Source organism: Oryctolagus cuniculus, chromosome 11 (assembly GCF_964237555.1).
Source record: "Oryctolagus cuniculus chromosome 11, mOryCun1.1, whole genome shotgun sequence".
NCBI lineage: Eukaryota > Metazoa > Chordata > Mammalia > Lagomorpha > Leporidae > Oryctolagus > Oryctolagus cuniculus.
The window spans coordinates 93,328,947-93,349,540 of record NC_091442.1 but is presented as its reverse complement, the minus strand read 5'-3'; the positions used below and the strand labels follow the sequence as shown (position 1 = coordinate 93,349,540).

General features: G+C 36.7%; 1 long non-coding RNA gene across 3 annotated transcripts in view; it reads right to left on the bottom strand.

Annotated features, from left to right (window-relative positions):
- LOC103348344 (uncharacterized) overlaps nucleotides 1–20,594 on the bottom strand; it is a 193,994-nt gene that overhangs the window by 11,850 nt on the left and 161,550 nt on the right. For 2 of the 3 annotated variants that reach the window (XR_011380188.1, XR_011380187.1), the window contains one exon: nucleotides 6,877–7,046. This is a non-coding gene — a long non-coding RNA (uncharacterized lncRNA). Of the gene's footprint in view, nucleotides 1–2,711; nucleotides 6,746–6,876; nucleotides 7,047–20,594 lie in introns of those variants that run through there. The other variant, XR_007919521.2, reaches the window with a different exon arrangement.

Genomic DNA, 20,594 nt, shown 5'->3' with positions numbered 1-20,594 from the left:
TGTTTAATGCCTGAGGAATAGCTGAACAAAAGATTTCCTATTTCACATGTCCAACTAGACTTACAGAAGTAGTTGACAGAATTAGAAAAATGACTCCAAACATCGATTTAATACTTTTCTGGTATATGATTGCTTTTTTGAAGGGTAAAGTCTCATCCCTCAATAAACCATAAGCTTGACTTTTAGATATACTTATTTAATAGAAGACAAGAGCAGCTTATGTAGAAGTGTGGACTTTTTTTACTGTGACATTGAGAGATTTCAGGATTCTACTCTACCTACTTTACTGTAAAAGAACCAACTCTGGAACAAGGTGCATAACAAAATGCAGATTCTCTAAAGAGATGATTGGACAAGAATTTGGATTCAAAGCCTTAAGAAGTTATAGTGTTATATATGTATTAGAGTATTTATCAGCATATGTTACTGAAGTCACATGAGAAGGGCAGGGATTTGGGGGATATTGACTACATTTTTTAAAAAGATTTATTTATTTATTTTAAAGCAGAGTTACAGAGAGGCAGAGAGAGAGAGAGAGAGAGAATCTTCCATCCTCTGATTCACTCCCCAGGTGGCCACAATGGTTGCAGCTGTGCCAATCCGAAGCCAGGAGCCAGGAGCCTCCTAAGGGTCTCCCTTATGGATGCAGGAACCCAAGGACTTGGCTATCTTCCACTGCTTTCCCAGGCTTTAGCAGAGTCAGATTGGAAGTGGAGAAGATGGGACTTAAACTGGTGCCCATATGGGATGCTGGCAATGTATGCAGCAGCTTTACCTGCTATGTCACAGCACCAGCCCCAGCCATAGTTTTTAAGGTACAAATAAGATAACTTTTTAAAAAATATATTTATTTATTTATTTGAAATGGAGAGTTACAGGGAGAGATCTTTCATTTACTGGTTCACTCCCAATATGTATGCAACAGCTAGGATTGGGCCTAGCCAAAGCCAGGAGCTTCATCCAGGTCTCCCACGTTAGTGTCAGGGACTAAGTTTTTCAGCCATCTTCCTCTGTTTTCCCAGCTGCATTAGAAGGGGGCCAGACCAGAAGTAGAACAGCCAGGACCTGAACTCATACCCATATTGGATTTCAGCATTGCAGGTGGCAGTTTAGCCAGCTGGAACACACTGCTGTACACAATACAACTTTTTAAAATTTATTTAGTTCTGTAATTATTACCAAAAAATTATGAAAGTCATCTCCATATTGAGATTATAAACACAGATAATGCTTTTGGACATATCTGGCTCAATTCCTACCTATAAGAAACATGCTGCCTAGGTTCAAAGAAGAGTGGACCCACACTTAGCATTAGATACGAAATGTTTTACCACTGCATTTGAAATACGCAGCTTCTCAGAGATGCTCAATAAGCCACTGATGAATGGCTAAGAGTTGAAGAAGGCTTTGAAAATCATAAAGCCTCTAAGTTTCACTTCTCTCCTTGTAAAATGAAGATAGTAATGATTACTAAAGATCATTAAGAGGATTTAGTAAGGTATACAATGTTACTATAGTATTTTACACATAGAAAGAAGTCCATATATTATGATGGTTTAAATATTTTTTCACCATTACTATAAAGTTAATGGTTTTTAGGACAAGTCTACAGTATGCTTCAACTTACTGAAATAGGGGAAACACTGAGCCCTGGAAAACTTTAATTCAACATAATATTTTCTGAGTTCTACAATGGACCCAGTTGAGTCAGAAAGTGTAGATAATTCATTGACAAGTACAATTAATTACAACCAATAGTATAGCAAGTTTAAATGCAGATTCTGTATGTGAGAAAAGAAGTATGAACTATTAAAGGTGATTATAATTCTCATGCACACTATTTCACTTTTTGTTTAATGTAAACTATCATGACTATACTGAAATCCCAGTTTGAAAGACTTTAATTGTTTTTGTCTTACCCAAGACAAAATTATTTTGATTGAGTCATAATTTTGTATAAACTTTAAATTTAAATAATTTGACACAACACTCTTTACCCCTTCACTTTTGATTAGGCAGTCCATTCATGTAAGAACATTGCCATTGGTGGTAAATATCAAACAATGGAAAACAGGGGACATACAGAAAAAAAATTCTATTTTTCCAGCTTTTCAACAAAGCTAGAGACTTAACTTTTCACCATTAGCAAAGCTTAAGAAAATAATGCTGTTTATTTCCATTTTATTTTCTAGTCTAAGGAAGTAAAAGCTGCTTTATTTCAACAAATAAAAATTACCATTTTAAAAGAAATATTTTGGCTGGCGCCACAGCTCACTTGGCTAATCCTCCACCTGCAGCGCTGGCAACCCGGGTTCTAGTATCGGTTGGGGTGCCAGTTCTGTCCCGGTTGCTCCTCTTCTAGTCCAGCTCTCTGCTGTGGCCCAGGAAGGCAGTGGAGGATGGCCCAAGTGATTGGGCCCTACACCCACATGGGAGACCAGGAGGAAGCACCTGGCTCCTGGCTTCGGATCAGTGTGGCACACTGGCTGCAGCGGCGCTGGCCGTAGCGGCCATTTTGGGGGTGAACCAACGGAAAAGTAAGACCTTTCTTTCTCTCTCTAACTCTGCCTGTCAAAAAAAAAAAAAAAAAAAAAAAAAAAAAAAAGAAGTATTTTATATGCACCTAAAAAGTTTTTAAAAGTACTCTTAAACTATGACTACCATTAGTTAAGAGATCATGATTTATATTAAATTGTTAAAAGATACTAGAACTCAGGTTGAATATTATGTTTTGCTAATCTGGAAAAAAAAGCAACTTATCCTAAACACCATAAAAATATATCTGAAAAAAATTATTCAGTGGATAGAAATAGAGATCAAAGTTGAATTAAAAGTTGATTTATTTCTATCATGTGAAAACAAAAATGAGGAGCTGTGCTGTAGTGTGGAAGATTAAGCTTCCACCTGCCGTGCCTGCATTCCGTATGGGCAGCAGTTTGAGTCCAGCTGCTCTGCTTCCAATCCAGCTCCCTGCTAATGTGCCCAGGGAAAGCAGCAAAAGATGGCTCAAATTCTTGGGCCCCTATACCCATGTGAGAGACCAGAAGAAGCTCCTGGCTCCTGGCTTAGGCCTGGCCCAGTCCCAGCTGTTACAGTCATTTGGGGATTGAACCAGTGGACGGAAGATTGATCTGCGATCTTCCCCCACACCGTATTTCTGCCTTTCAAATAAATATTTTTTAAATAAACTAGATAGAGAGCAGAGGACAAAGCAGCAGAAACAATTGGTCATACAGTGGGAATATAGACCAGGACCCAGCATTCTGGATCCTGCTTGTTCTTGGACTAATACACTATCAATACATTTGCCATTATCTCTTATTAATTGTGATGCTGCCTGTGCCATGAATACACTCTGTATTCATTTTCTTTAACATTACTATTTCATGCATTTTATTTTCTATATTTTTTTCAGTTTTGGATTGTACAGCTTTGTTTGCTTCACAGGTTTTCTCTGTTTTCTACCCTCAGGGCTGGATGAGATTTATACAGCATCTGTTCAAATTTGCTTTCTTGCCCAGTGGCAATCTGCATTTTACCTGTGCCATTATAAATTTCCACCAAAGCAGTGGTAAGGTTAAATTCTCTAGGAGCTGTCAAACCTGACATATATGTTTCAGGTAGCATACCACTTGAGTATCTTCAGTGACACATAATAAGTTCCAGCATCTTTGAGTTCTTACAGAATCATATCAGTTTAGAGACACACTGGATTTACTGAGAAATCAACATCACAAATAATTATTGACCACTAAATCTTTTCACTGAATTAAAAAAGACAACTGAAATCCAAAAAGATTATGATACTTGTCAAATATCAGTGAGTTAGCTGACCTATATCTCATGTTTTTAAGACTACCTAGATGGATGCTAAACTATGACAAGGACAGAAAAAACTAACCCTAACACACATGGTTCAGAATTGTAAAAACTGTTCAGCATCTTGGAAAAGAGGTTAATGCATCCTGAAGCATTTCTACATGGGTTTATAAGGTTTGTCTCCTTCATTAAAGCACAGCGCTTCATTTATAAAAGATATCATAGGAAGAAACCATGTATTGGAACACAGGGAGTATTGGCTCTTTAAATACTGCATTTGTAATACAGTTCTTGACAGAAACAGCTCTTTACTCCCCTAAACAACTTCTACCTATAGAACCCACAAACAGTACATGCATATTTCTTTCAGAATTTTCCAAATTTCCAAAGAATTTTCTCCCATGAGTTTATGAACAAACCAATTAATGATGTGAACATGTAGGCAATTCAAATTCTGAACTAATTAAGACACTTTTCAAGTTATTAGTCCTCCCAGACTCCTTCTATGAAACCAGCATCACCTTAATTCCTAAACCAGAATAAGATACAACAGAGAAAGAGAAATATACACCAATATCCTTGATGAATATAAATGCAAAAATCTTCAACAAAATACTAGCTAATCGAATCAAACACATGAAAAAGATTATTCACACCCTCCAAGTGGGATTTATCCCAGGTATGCAGGGATGGCTCAATATTCGCATAGCAATCAATGTGATATATCATATTAACAAATTGAAGAACAAAAACCATATGATTATCTAAATAGATGCAGAGAAAGCATTTGAAAAAATGCAAAATCTTTTCATGATGAAAATCTTAAGCAAACTGGGTACAGAAGGAGCATTCCTCAACACAATTAAGGCAATTTATGACAAACCCATTGCCAGCATCTTATTGAATGGGGAAAAGCTAGAAGCTTTTCCACTAAGAACTGGAACCAGACAAGGATGCCCACTATCACCAATGCTATTCAATATACTTCTGGGAGTTTTAACAAGAACCATAAGGCAAGAAAAATAAATCAAAGGGATACAAATTGGAAAGGAGGAAGTCAAATTATCCCTATTTGCAGACGACATGATTCTATGTATAGGGGAGCCAAAAGACTCCACTGTGAGACTGTCGAAACTCATTAAAGATATTGGAAAAGTGCCAGGATATAAAATTAACATACAAAAATCAATACCTTTCGTATACACAGAAAATGCCATGGCTGAGAAAGAACTTCCAACTTCTAAGATCAATACTATTCATGATCACTCAAAAAAAAATTCCTTGGAATAAATTTAACCAAGGATTACAATGATATCTATAATGAAATTTATAAATAATTTAAGAAAGAAAAAACATAAAAAATGGAAAAATCTCCCATTTTCATGTACTGGAAATATTAGTCTCATCAAAATGTCCATTCTATTATAAGAAATTTACCAATTCAATGTGATCCCAATCAAAACATAAATGACATTCTTCTCAGATATAGAAAAATGATGCTAAAATACATATGGAAACTTAGAGATCCTATAAAAACAATAACAAAGCCAGACACATCACAATCTGATTTCAAGATATACTACAGGGCAGTTATAATCCAAACAGCCTGGTAATGGCACAAAACAGACATTATACCAATGGAAGAGAACAGAAATTCTAGAAATCCATCCACATATCTACAACCAAAACATTGTTGGCAAAGGAGCTGAAATCCCTGAAGACAGGACAGTCTTTCAACAAATGGTGCCAAGACAAATGGATCTCTGTATGCAGAATTATGAAACAAGACCCCTACCTTATACCTTACACAAAAATTGACTCAAAATGGATCAAAGACCTAAATTACAACCTGATATCACAAAATTACTGGAGAACATTGGGGAAACTTTGTAAGACTCCGGCATAGGCAAATACTTCTTGTAAAAGACCCCAGAAGCATAGGCAATTTGATTGCCAAAACTGACAAATGGGAATATATCAAGCTGAGAGGCTTCTGCACTACAAAATAAACACTCAGCAAAGTGAAGAGGCAGCTGGCAAAATGAAAGAAAATATTTCCAAACTGTTAATATCAGATTTGTAAAGAGCTCAAGAAATTTAATAACAACAAAACAATCCTGCTAAGAAATGGACAAAAGACTTGAACAGGAATTTTTAAAGATAGGAAATTCATATAAATGACAGACACTTGAAAAAATGCTCAGAATAATTACTCAACAGGGAAATGAAAATCAAAAGCACAATGAGGTTTCACATCACCCTAGTCAGAACGACTCTCATACAGAAATCTACAAACAACAAATGCTGGTGAGGATATGGCGGTAAATGTACTCTAACACACTGTTGGTGGGAATGTAAGCTGGTCTAGGCACTGCTGAATACAGCACTGAAATACCCCAGAAATCTGAATATAGTCCTACCATATGATCCGGCCATCCCTCTCCTGGGAATTAACCCAAACCTAAAAATATCAGCATATCAGAGTTATCTCTACTCCCATGTGCTTGTGAGGAAAAATACTGTGTGCAATTGTAAATAAAGAGCCAAGACATTGAAAACACATGTCTATGTTGGCTGGAGTGGATGGAAAAAAGCCCCTCTCCTTCATGACAGTCTAGAGTTAAAATGTAAACCCTAACACAGAAGCAACAACATGATACCTGAACATGCATAAAACAGCATTGAGCCATATTCCATTTGTCAACATTTCCCCTTCAAAATGCTTACAACCAGGACTGGCATCAAGATGGTTGAATTTATGTGTCAATATGATTGGAGAAAGAGATGTTACCTAACTGGCAGCACATACAATTTGAAAATGTTTGTGAAGGTGTTTCTGAAAGAGATCAACATTTGAATGAATACACTGAATGAAGAGGAATCACACTCACCAATGTAGGTAGTCAACTTCCAATCCCTTAAGGACCTGAAGAGAACAGAAATGCAGAGGAAGACAGCATTCTATCTCTCTCTTCTTGAGCTAGAATACCCATCCTCTTCTTCCCTAGGACTTAGAAACACTCTGGAACTTTTATATCCCAAGACATACAAAATCACCTTGCATGTATCTCAAGCTTTTGGACTCAAGACTGAATCATTCCACCAGTCTTCCAGGTTTTCCAGTTTGCAAGTGGCAGCAAAAGAGCATCTTGACCTCCATACCGTCTGAGGCAATTCCCTAATAAATCTCTTCTGGTACACCCACATACAAGAGTGCTTCAACAGGTCTGTGGAAAATAGAATTAAAATATGAGTTTTGGGTGAGGATTTACCCTAGCAATTAAGACCCCAGTAGGTGACCTAACTCCAGGCTCCTGCTAATACAGAACCTGGGAGACATTGGTAATGGCTCAAATACATGTGTTCTGCCACCCATTTGAGAAATCTGGATCAAGATCCCAGCTCTGTTTTGGACCAGTCTATCCATTGTAGCAATTTAAGGAGTAAACTAGTGGAAGGCTGCACTCTCTCTGTCTCTACACCTCTCAAATGAACAAATAAAAGCTTAAATACATGTACACATACATATTGTGTGTGTGTGTGTGTATGCTTCTTTTGATGCAAATCATTTTTAAATCCATACATCATTTTTCATAATTTTTTCATGAACATGTTAAATATCACATCACTGCAGATTTTAACTTTTTTTGCACAAAACTAAACTTGTCTTTTAAGTATCTTTATTCATAACTATCTGAAGCCTCCTCATATGTCCCATTCATCTGTATATATGAACTCTCACTGACCCAACTAGTTATAATGTGTTTAGATATAACATATCTCAAATGAGAATGCCTCAACAAGTGGAAGCTTGACACAATTATGGTGGGAAACACAAAATGTGATTTATATGCTAGACAAATTCTCAAGTTATTTTTGTGAGCTTCACATTCCTCCAGTGGCAATGGCAATTAATATGACAATAAAGTTCAGTACATTATCACTTTGGATTGACCAGATAACCATTGCTTACATCAGTTTGGAAACATAACTGCCATGTAGCTGATTCTGGAACAACCAAGTTTCAGCTCATGGCATCTTCTAGCTTCTAGGTATATTCTATTACCATTCATGAGGGTGTGTGATAAGGATGTAATGATGTGAGCAAATATCCAGAGATCTGAGATTATTACACTAGTGTATACTCATCAGAGGAGAGAAAGATAAAGTAGTGTTAATTTAGTTCTGATTTGAATAATCAGAGCCATGCTCCCGTGGTTTCAATGAGCTGGATAGCTAGGTCATAATAATTGTATATAAAAATCTGAAAGAATTTCCTTATTGGTAGAAAAACAGGGGAAAGAAAACATAGGTAGAGGTAGGATAATTTAATTAAGAAAAATGCCTTAAAAGGTATGGGAATCATTTATCATTCTAATGATGATTCTCTTTCAAGGAGTCAATCCTGAATTCCCAGAATTATTACTTTCCAGTAAGATTCATCATTCTGGAAGGACAAACCTTTTATTAGTAATGCCTTTGTGATCACAGATCCAGGAGGGCAACCCTTGTAAAAGGCCAGATAATAAATATTTTAGACTTTGTGGGCCATATAATTTCCATAGCAGCTACAAAATCCATCCATTTTAGATTGAAAGTGTTCAGGAGCAACATATAAATGAATGAGGTATGTCTATGTCTCAGTAAGGCTTTATTTGCAAGAACAAAAGAAAGAAAGCATTTGGCTTATGTTGGAGGTCATTCTCTGTGAATCTCTCTGCTATACTGATCACGTACATTGTATTAAAACAACTATTTACTTAACTTTTCATTTGGAACAGTGATTAAGATGCTGCTTGAGATGCATGCATGCCATAGCCGAACACCTGGTTTTTTATTCCAGTTAGACTTTGAGTTCCAGCTTATTGCCAAGGCACATACTGAGAAACAGCAGGTGATAGCACAAGCACTTGAGTCCTTGCCACCCAACTGGGAGACCCAGACTGAATTCCAAGCTCCTGACTTTGCCTGGCCAAGCCCTGGCCATTGCATGCATTTTGGAGTGAACCAGTGTTTGGAAGATCATTCTGTCTCTGCCTCTGTCTCTTTCTGTCTCTATTCTTCCAAATGTAAAAATAAAAAAAATTTGAAAATTCATAAAGAGACCACTGTACACTAACATTTGCCCCAAAAACATTTAGTGAGCTATTACGTTTAAGTTACCATGATTTTTCCAGGAAATGAAAAAATAAGGTACTATTGCTTTTAAGCTCCTAAGAATTTTAAAAGAAACAACACAAAACCACAAAGTTCTACTACAATACTGTAAATACAATCATAAAAAATATGTACAGAGTGAACATGTAACAGAAGAAACAACTCTCTTAAAGGATTTCAGGGAAATCTTCAGTAAAAAGCTGACATGATCTGAAAAATTTTTAGATGAATCACTACTACTACTAAAAATTAAGCAATTACTTCTAACAGAGCCAAATGCATGAAGAACGATACAGATAAGAAAGTACTGGAAAAATTGATACTGATACTATATGGATGCAATTAATCCCAATGCATTTGAACTATCCTACAATGTAGCCAAAAATGATAGCAATAACAACAAAATGATGGCGATATTAAAATTGAGCCTTAACTAGGTAACTGAAAAAAATCGAAACTTACTTTGTTGTATGATCATTTTTTTGAAATTCTGATTACTAATTTACCAAAAACAGTTTTAAATGCTTTAACAGTAATGTCCAGTTTCTAGTACTGATACTGAAAATAGTTAATATCAATCATTGTATAATCTTTTTTGTTTGTTTAATTTTTTTTTTTTTTTTTGACAGGCAGAGTGAACAGTGAGAGAGGGCGAGACAGAGAGAAAGGTTTTCCTTTTGCCGTTGGTTCACCCTCCAATGGCCGCTGCGGCCAGCGTCCTGCGGCCAGCGCATCACGCTGATACGAAGCCAGGAGCCAGGTGCTTCTCCTGGTCTCCCATGCGGGTGCAGGGCCCAAGAACTTGGGCCATCCTCCACTGCACTCCCTGGCCACAGCAGAGACCTGGACTGGAAGAGGGGCAACCGGGACAGAATCCGGTGTCCCGACCAGAACTAGAACCTGGTGTGCCGGTGCCGCAGGCAGAGGATTACCCTATTGAGCCACGGCGCCAGCCTGTATAATCTTTTAATTTTATAAAATTTTTAAATTGCAAAACATAATTTTTCAAAACCTGTGACCTTTCATTTTTTTAACTTTCATTTAATGAATATAAATTTCCAAAGTACAGCTTATGATTACAATGGCTTCCCCCCCATTACGTCCCTCCCACCTGCAACCCTCCCCTTTCCCACTCCCTCTCCCCTTCCATTCACATCAAGATTCATTTTCGATTCTCTTTATATACAGATCAGTTTAGCATACATTAAGTAAAGATTTCAACAGTTTGCTCCCACACAGAAACATAAAGTGAAAAATACTGTTTCAGTACTAGTTATAACATTACATCTCAATGTACAGCACACTAAGGACAAAGATCCTACATGAGGAGTAAGTGCACAGTGACTCCTGTTGTTGACTTAACAAATTGGCACTCTTGTTTATGGCATCAGTAATCACCCTAGGCTCTTGTCATGAGCTGCCAAGGCTATGGAAGCCCCCTGAGTTCACCAACTCTGATCATATTTAGACAAGGCCATGGTCAAAGTGGAAGTTCTCTCCTCCCTTCAGAGAAAGGTACCTCCTTCTTTGATGACCCATTCTTTCCACTGGGATCTCATTTAGGTGTTTTTTTTTTTTTTCCCCCAGAGTGTCTTGGCTTTCCATGCCTGAAATACTCTCACGGGCTTTTCAGCCAGAATGCATGCCTTAAGGGCTGATTCTGAGGCCAGAGTGCTGTTTAGGACATCTGCCATTCTATGGGTCTGCTGTGTATCTCACTTCCCATGTTGGATTGTTCTCTCCCATTTTGATTCTATCAGCTAGTATTTGCAGACACTAGTCTTGTTTATGTGATCCCTTTGGTTCTTAGTTCTATCATTATGATCAATTGTAAACAGAAATTGATCACTGGGACTAGTGAGATGGCATTGGTACATGCCATCTTGATGGGACTGAATTGGATTCCCCTGGTATGATGCTAACTCTACCGTTTGAGGTAAGTCAGCTTGAGCACGTCCCGAATTGCACATCTCTTCCTTCTCTTATTCCCACTCTTATATTTAACAGTGATCACTTTTCAGTTAAGTTTCAACACTTGAGAATAACTGTGTATTGATTACAGTATTCAACCAAAATTATTAAGTAGAACAAACAAAAAAAATACTAAGAGGGATAACATATTAAGTTGCTCATCAACAGTCAGGGTGAGGGCTGATCAAGTCACATTTCTCATAGTGTTCATTTCACTTTAACAGGTTTCCTTTTTGGTGCTCAGTTAGTTGTCACCTATCAGGGAGAATAAGTGGTATTTGTCCCTTTGGGAATTGCTTATTTCACTCAGCATAATGTTTTCCAAATTCCTAACAGGGATCAGTTTTCAGTTAAAATTTAAACACCTACGAATAATTGTGTGTTAATTACAGAGTTCAACCAATGGTACTAGAATAAAAAAAATACTATAATGGATAAAGTATTACATTGTACATCAACCGTCAGGACAAGAGCTGATCAACTCACTGTTTCTCATAGTGTCCATTTCACTTCAGCAAGTTTCCCCTTTGGTGCTCAGTTAGTTGTCGCCAATCAGGGAGAACATATGATATTTGTCCCTTTGGGACTGGCTTAATTCACTCAGCATGATGTTTTCCAAATTCCTCCATCTTGTTGCAAATGACCGGGTTTCATTGTTTTTGACTGCTGTATAGTATTCGATAGAGTACATGTCCCATAATTTCTTTATCCAGTCTACTGTTGATGGGCATTTAGAATCTTTAACTAGTTTTTTATATATCTTCCTGTCAATTTCTTACTCAGGATTAAAGACAGTCATATTTCAGATGTTTTCTTTATACTGTATTCAAATTATTAATCTATTTGTCTCAACTCTAAAGGAACCCTTTCAGATTCTTCTGTGAAGTTTCAAGCTTCTGGACACTAAAAATCATCTTTCTTTCTCCAGAGCTGGTTCCACATTAGGGAGTATCAGAATGAGAATGCAGCACTACACAAAAAAGAGAGGACTTGCTCCTTCCTATGTCCCCCCTACCTTTTGCATGTTTTTTCTATTCCTGTTACACTTCCTTTTCACACTAGCAGGATCAATCATTTCCAGTTGCAGCAGTTAAATTCAGTTTGCTATCTGTCCAACCAGAAGTGGACAGTTCAACATCATAACCCCAGTTACCCCAATAAATAGTTATTTTAGCAGTGCTTTTTTAAACTTACTTGGTTATGGTATCCTTTGTGGGGGGTTATACAAAAATATTCCACAAAATATATTTGTTCTCAAAAGCACAAGCAATATATGTTTAAAAATAATGTCATACATACTAAGTACTTCTTATAGTTCTAATTCAGAAAACACATTCACCTGCCTATGAGGCAGTCAGTATCATACCAGCTTTACATTTAAAAAATGAAGCAAGGGGAGTTATATAACTTGCTCCATATCATAGAAGCTCTAAGTAGCAGAGCCTGGGATTCAAATCCAGAACTAGAGCAACTCTTAACCACTACATTATCCTGCCTCTTCTTTTAATGCAGATGATTCATCAGAGATGGAAATACCACGCAGGTATAGGTAATTGTTATTTAGCAATACCTTATTAGGAAAAAAATATGAGACTCTAAATTAAGGTAGTGACAACAGAAGTAGAGAAAACATTATAGATTCAAATAACCAATGTTTATAAGGAAGATGTGGTCATTTAATTGACATAGAAGGTAAAGAGAGAAAGGCAAAAGAGTTGTACTGGTTATTTTCTGTTATATTGCAAACATGGAAAACCAGAACTTGGTGATTTTTGTATCTATTATTTATTTAGTTCTCAGATCTTTTAGGTCCATAGGGGTCTAGCATGGCTTTGCTTGTGTATCTGAATCCATCTGGCACACAGGTTGGCTGCGAGTCAGCTTTGTAAATATTGGCTAGACTTTCTCATGTGTCCAAGGCCTCAGCATGGATTTAGCAATGCCACCACAGTGATAACTGAGGTTTCCACTTTGAATGGTTCGCAGTATAGTAACTATTAACTGAGACAACAAAAACAAGACAGAGGAGCAAATTTCAGAGGTAAAATGAGTGAAAAAACAGTGCTAATTGGAACATAGCAAAATAGAAGTAAGATGTGGTGATGTCTTATAAGCAGTTAAATGTAGGGTTAAAAGCTAGAAATGAGAACACAGAAGCTAATAAGAAAAGTCATACATTTGTGCAGCATCACTCATGGAGACCATGGGGAACTGAAAATCAGGACCATTATGACAATGGTCAATGATTCTGCCTTATTTTGTTTCTATGACCTAGATAACCTGAACAGGGGCTATCAATGAAAGGAACATTTAGTAATTACTGAGATTCAACGGTTATAAACTTTCCATAAAATTATTTATATTCACCCATATCTTTAAGGGAAAAATTAATTTATTCTACCAAAGAAGAAAATAAAGAATAAGGGAAGCAGAGATGAAATGATCTTCAGTTATCCAAAGCAATGTTACAGGAGACATACAAGAGCAAGTTTCCATCTGGTTAGAAATTTCCTCCTAACACTCAGAGACATAAAAGTGATTTCTGAAAAGCTGAAGACAATCTTTTTGAATGTTTTTGTCAATAGTACTTCAGGGACTCTGTAGGATGTGTTAAGTGATTTATTTTATTCTGCACTAGCACCATCATTCCTCAGATCAAATTTAATCAAGAGCCTTAAGGAATATGTCTATAACTGCATGGATGTAACAAATAACTATATTTAGAGACCAAATCTTGATAAACTTCCTTGAGTCTCCTAATTTATAACTGAAGTATGTTATTTAATAAAGGATTACTACACATAATCACTACCACATATTTTAAGACTATGGAAACATTTTAATCACCCTCATTGTTTCTTACATTTATAGAAACTCTTACTTTCCCTTGATAAAATAAACATACATAGGTACTAAAAAACTCTACTTTTCTTTTAATTTAATAGGATGTATAGTCAAGAGTTTTTTCTTTTAATTTTCTTATATTTGACATTCCCAGGATCATTATTGTAGTAGCTTCCATTTGTTTGATGAAGGATCAGAATTGTGCAATATATGAAGGGACTTCAAAGAGTTAACGAAAAATGGAATTAAATGATAAGTTTCTCTTGGTGCCAAAATTTTTTTTATTATTCTTTGTTTTTGATATTACACATTTATTATAATTTTATATAATTTATAATAATGACAGTGTTGAATGACAGGCTCCTGAAGTTGTGAGTATTTACCAGTTGCTTCTCATGAGCCAGTACAGGCCCAGTGCAGCAGTTAGAAGCATGCTCAGCCGTTGAGCTCATGACAGGTTAAGCATCATGGGCAAGGCTCCAGCCAACCATGCCAATGAGCTGAGGACTACAAAGCAGGAAGCGAGGAAAGAACTAAAGCTACAGTTCCTATTCCAAGGAGTACCCAAAATTCATTAGGGACTGAGGTTCAACAAGCATTAACTGGGTACTAAGGCCTCAGTTTGCTTTTAGGAAATCAAGTGCTCAGCTCTTGCCTCTGCCTCTGTCAAAGCTGGCAACACGATCAAGCTCCAGTGAGAGAGAACTGAGATTAACCTCTGGGTTTTGTGAATGTTTTAGATCTTCTGTCCCCAGAGTTTGCCTTTCAAGAGAGGGGACAAGGTATGAATCAAGGGTAGAGCAGCAGAAAGTCATCATTCTCAGAGGGCACTGTCCTGAAGGTAACATCTTGAGTTGGTGCCAAAATTTTTTTTATCATTTATGTTTTTTTTTTCATTTTATAGAACTTTGTGTAATGTCCTTATATGTGTAAGTTGAATTCTCATTTTGTTATTTGGAATAAACATTCTCTATTCCATATAAAAATAAATATTTTGAAAATTAGACTATGTCAAGAAAGAGAGGGTAGTATATATCATTTTAACTAATTTTGACATGTAAACATTCAAGTTTAACCAAATACTCACAGAATTACTACCTATAAATGAGAGAGAAAAAAATCTAAGATATGATAAAAAGAAAGGTTGGTATGGAAGCACGCTTCTTCCAGCTCAGAGCATTGTGAGAGTAAGAAATAAAACACTGATGTGGAAAGAGGACTGGTGCATCTCCAAACCTTGGCCTTCCTAAGCATGGCAGACAGATTGATGGGAAACCTACAACAAAGAGAGTTGGCTTACCTCCGCACCTTATACCCTGGGATAAAACCACCACAACAGGGGCACAGCCCACACATGAGGAATGATGTCCCAGCCAAGAGAGGGTTTGGATGAAAGAGTACAAAGTATTATTCCTGCATCTCCACGCTCTGCAGGTGGGAGAAACATGTCATGCTTCAGGAAGGTGAAGCAGAGGTCTTGAAAAGGCCAGTGGATCAGAATAAAGGCAACTAACATTTCTGGGACTTTTTGCCAGAGGTGAACAGAGGAAATCACAAATGCTGGTGATAAGATCTAGCATAAAGTCTGAAAACTCCAGACAGAACTAGTAATACTCCAATTGTCATCAGTCAGACTAGATCTTTTCTTACAGGAAACAGGAATGATCAAGAAGTTGTGTGCCACAACTGTGAACAGTCTCCTATTGCTGCTGCAACAAAAGACCAGAAACTCAATGGCTTGAAAAACACAAGCTGGTTATCTTATAGTTCTTCAGGTCAAATGTCCCAATTGGCTGTCTTTGAGTTAAAATAATCACCAGGGCTGCATTCCTCTGGAGTGTTAGAAGAGATCCCATTCTCTGGCCTACTCCTACTCCTAGAATCTGCAGTCATTTCTCAGGGTCCCCTTCCTATTCAAAGTCTGCCACAGTGGGTGGAACCTTTTGACCCCGGATCATTCTTACACGGACTCTTCTGCTTTCCTCTTTCATTTATAATGACCCTAGTGATTGCCCTGGGCACCCAAATAATCCTGGATAAACCTCTCCATTTCAATGTTAGTGCATTGCCAAGTTTAAATCCTTCTGCAATGTTAATCTCCCCTAATGTTATGACCCAACATATTCACAGTTTCTGGGAATTACAATGAAGATAGTTTTGGGGACTCATTATTATATCTACCAACCTACTTTCCCAAACACTATCTCGGAAAAAAAAAAAAAAAAAAAAAAAAAAACAGGGAAAAGCAGAAGGATTATAAAAGACAGACTCTCAGAAAGACAAGTCATGATAAAGAGATTACTTCATGTTTTAGAGAAATGATACTGATTGCCTTGCTTGGAATTTATCTCCCTTTGGCAGTCACCTTCACTTTCCAATCACTTTCTAACAAGATGAAGACTCTTTTTTTTTTAAAGATTTATTTATTTATTTAATATTTATTTATTTGAAAGGCAAAACAACAGAGAAGGGAGAGAGATCTTCTATCTATTGGTTCACTCCTTAAATGGCTGCAACAGGTAAGTCTGGGCCAGGCCAAAACCAGGAATCAGGAACGCCATCCTCATCTTTCACACAGGATTCGGGAGCTCAAATACATGAACCATAAACCTCTGCTTTAACAGGCATATTAGCAAGGATTTGGTTTGAAAGTGGAGTAGTCAAGACAAATTGGCACTCCGATAGAGAATTCTGGTGTTGCAAAGAGTGGGCTAACCTACTGCACTACAGCACCAGCTCCCAGGATGGAGACTCTTAAGGGGTATAGATCAGTAACAAAAGTGAAAGAAAGAGAGAGAGAGAGAGAGAGAGAGGGGGGCTCATTTTACTTGCAAATTTGAGGAATATATGAGCTATACATTTGAATCTCATTATTGATAATCATAATAATGCTCCCTATTAAATAATTTTAAAAATATATCTATTTTATTTGTCTCAAGATAGATGCTCTGAGAAAACATCTGAACACTGTTACTGGACCAAGAGGATTCACATATGTTGACAGACTTGACCCTAATACTAAATAATATAGGAATCTGGAGGATTCTGGAGTTAGAAGAATCCTGAGCTCCTGACCTATAGTTCAATGGTTGGATCCTGAGTGAAGGATTTTGATACATTAATTTCTTAAGAACTTATTGCGGGCCGGCGCTGCAGCTCACTAGGCTAATCTTCCGCCTTGTGGCGCCGGCACACCGGGTTCTAGTCCCGTTCGGGGCGCCAGATTCTGTCCCGGTTGCCCCTCTTCCAGGCCAGCTCTCTGCTGTGGCCCGGGAAGGCAGTGGAGGATGGCCCAAGTGCTTGGGCCCTGCACCCCATGGGAGACCAGGATAAGTACCTGGCTCCTGCCTTCGGATTAGTGTGGTGCGCTGGCTGTAGCGCACCAGCCGCAGCGCACCAGCCGCGGCAGCCATTGGAGGGTGAACCAACGGCAAAAGGAAGACCTTTCTCTCTCTCTCTCTCTCTCTCTCTCTCACTGTCCACTCTGCCTGTCAAAAAAATAAAAAATAAATAAATAAAAATAAAAAGAACTTATTGCATGTTACAATAGACATGCCTCTTAAATTTTCAGAATACCTGTCACTTTGTTTACAAAAACTGCTGAGAACAGATGGAAAATTTAATGTTAACATATATAGCACACTGCCTAGGCCCTCCATAGATACTTGCCAAAATGTGTTTATGAAACTATTAAGCACAGAAGAACAATTTAAGAGCTAAGTACATCATGAAGCAATGACAGAAGAAAGAGGTGCACTGAAGGAAAAAAAGATAGACTTTAGAGGTGTTGGCAGTTTTATGAAGTATTGTGGGTGGAAAGTAAAATATATTTCAGAAAATAAAATAGAGAATTTCAAAGTACTAAATGGCACTGGAGTGTGAAACTAAGGGGAAAATATTCTCACAGCACATAAAAGAGTCAAAGTGGCAGTAACTGGGGATTATCATTATCCAGGTGAACACCTAAGTACATTAAGTTGATGAAAAAGTAGCAGCACAGTGACTGTGGTGCTGGTACAGCAGAAAAGATAGACTGCCTTTTCCTTTAATTGGTAAATCAATGACAAGAAAACAGGGTCATCCATTTTTAATCACTTCCCTTCACTAAAGAGAACTTTTACTCAAGAATGGCAATATATTGAGAGATATAAAACAGGAGCCAGGGGCAGCAGTTAAGAGGCCACTTGGGATATCTATATCCTATATTGGAAGGCCTGGTTCAAGTCTAGGCTCTGCCTCCCATTCCAGATTCTTGTCAGGATGCACCATGGAAGGCAGCAAGTAATGGGTCAAGTACCTGAGTCCCTGACATCCAAGAGGGAGACCCAGAAGAGGCTCCTGGCTTTGGCATGGCCCTGCTCAGCCATCTGGGAAGTGAACCAGTGGATGAAAGATCTCTGTCTCTTATTCTCCCTGTGTAACTCTGATATTCAAATAAATAAATCTTATAAGAAACTGAGTATATTGTCAAGTACACACACATACACACACACACCTAAAATCTGCTGCTAGTGAAGGCCTAGGAGAAGAGAAAATTGAAGCAGAGACCTGAAGGAAACAGTGGCTTGAACCAGGTTGTTATCTAGAGCAAATGACCTCCTGACAAATGGAAAGACTTAGCTCCTAGCTCATAGTTGGTGATAGTTCAATCAGGGGACACCTTTTGGCAAGTTTCTCAGTCCTGAAGATTTTTTAGCTATACATAATAGGAAATGTCTGTTCTCTAATTCACATGAATGCTATTAGAATCAACTCTACAATATATGAGGAGACTTTAAAAAGTCTGTGGAAAGAATTTTGGAATCCAAGCACACGTTTTTCATAAGCATTTTCCATGAACTTTTGGAAGATCTTTGTACATATGAATTCCAAAAATTTTTGCACAAAAATGAATTCATCTTGTAATTCCATTGTCCATGAACTTTTTGAGGCATCATTATCTATTAAAACACATGGTGCGAGCAAAAAAAAAAAAAAAAAACCCACTCCTGACATTCTTTTTATTAGGATTCTTTAAATCAAATGCATTTAATTAAAATGAATATCTTTTTCTCAAGCAGAGAATAGCCATTAATATAATTAACATAGATTCAAATTCCAGGAGCAATTACATGTATTATATAATTTTAAATTCTCCTACTACATTCACCTAGAAAGGTTACATCAAATATAAAAGAAATAATAGACTGAATTTTATACCCATTTGATTGGTAAAAAATAATACCAATAAAGCATAAAAATAAAATAGCAAATGTTAGCAGAATATAAAAGAAATTAAACTTCTAATACATGGCTTGTGTGAGTACAAATTGTTTCAGCTTTTTGAAATAATCTGGTATATATAATATCAAGAGGAGCTTATACATATACACGTCCATTATATATATATATATATATACACATATATGGACAAAGAGAGATATAGAATGTTCATTGCAATGCATTTTGTAATCATTTGAAAAATAAAATGCCATAAAATAAACAAGAATAGGTAGAGGAATTGTGTCTCTTTCTTGAAATAAAATTATTTTATTTATATTTATTTATAAATATATTTATAAATATATATTTATATTATATATTTATATATCATAAATATATATATTTAGTTATATTTATTTCTTGAAATAAAATTATTTCTTGAAAATAAATTATTTATAATTTATATTTTATTTGTAATGTGCAATTTGTAATGTACAATTATAATGAATAGCAGGGATGAATACCAAAATATAGTATCTTATCATTGTCAAAGTTAAGAATATATATGTTTAGTTATAATACCATTTATATACAAGTATGAAAACAGGCAAAAATACACTATCATGTTTATATTCACATACATGGAAATGGAATAATTTATGTATGATAATGTTGAACATTGGGAGAATAGCTTCCTGTGAACATATATGGCCAACTGCTAAGGTCTGATAATTTCCATGGCACCCATCTTCATAAATCTTTTTCCTATTAGTCTCTTCAGTTTCCAAAATGAAACCAGAATAGGTAAAAATCCATGAAAATGACAATATACTGATCTCATAGGATAAACATCCTATTTAATTGAGAATGCAACCTTGTCTCAATATTGGTAGACAAAATATTGTGCTGGTCATTGTTCTAAGTGCTTTACACCTATCATGTCTTTAATTCATGTAATAATTATTTATGGAAGGCAATACTACCTGATCTCCTCCCTTTTTGAGATAAGGAAATGAATTCAAATTAAGTAACTTTGCCAATGTTACATAGCTAATAAGTTGGGGCACTGGAATTTAAACCAGAGTCTGAGTTCTTAATAGAGATTTTCCTTGTACATATTTTACATTAAAAGAAACAATTCTCAAAGCGTCTACCAGCATCGACATTGCCTGCAAACTTCTTAAAAACATAAGGTCTGTGCCTCAAGTTACCAGGGGTGGGGAGCGTCCCACACTCAGGACATATAAGGACCATGAAATCATTTGGTCTACCCCTGCCAAGGCAGCTGTAGGTTGGACTTAAAATTCAATAAATGTATAGCACGCTAATTTTTAAGTTGATACTTTCATATGGCCTTCAAATGAAGTTATAAATGTCCAAATGGTCCTTGGCAGAACAAAATGTTCCCCACCCCTGCTAGTACTGAATCTTCTACTCTGTGGCCAGGCTTAGCAAGATATATGAGTTTTTTCAAACAAGTCCTCACAGTGACTCTCATCCATTATAAAGTTTATGAAAAGCAAATTATAGGCATAGAGGTCTCACCAGTGGAAAAAATAAGAAATAAAGTATATCTTGCCCCATTATTTTCCCACCAATCA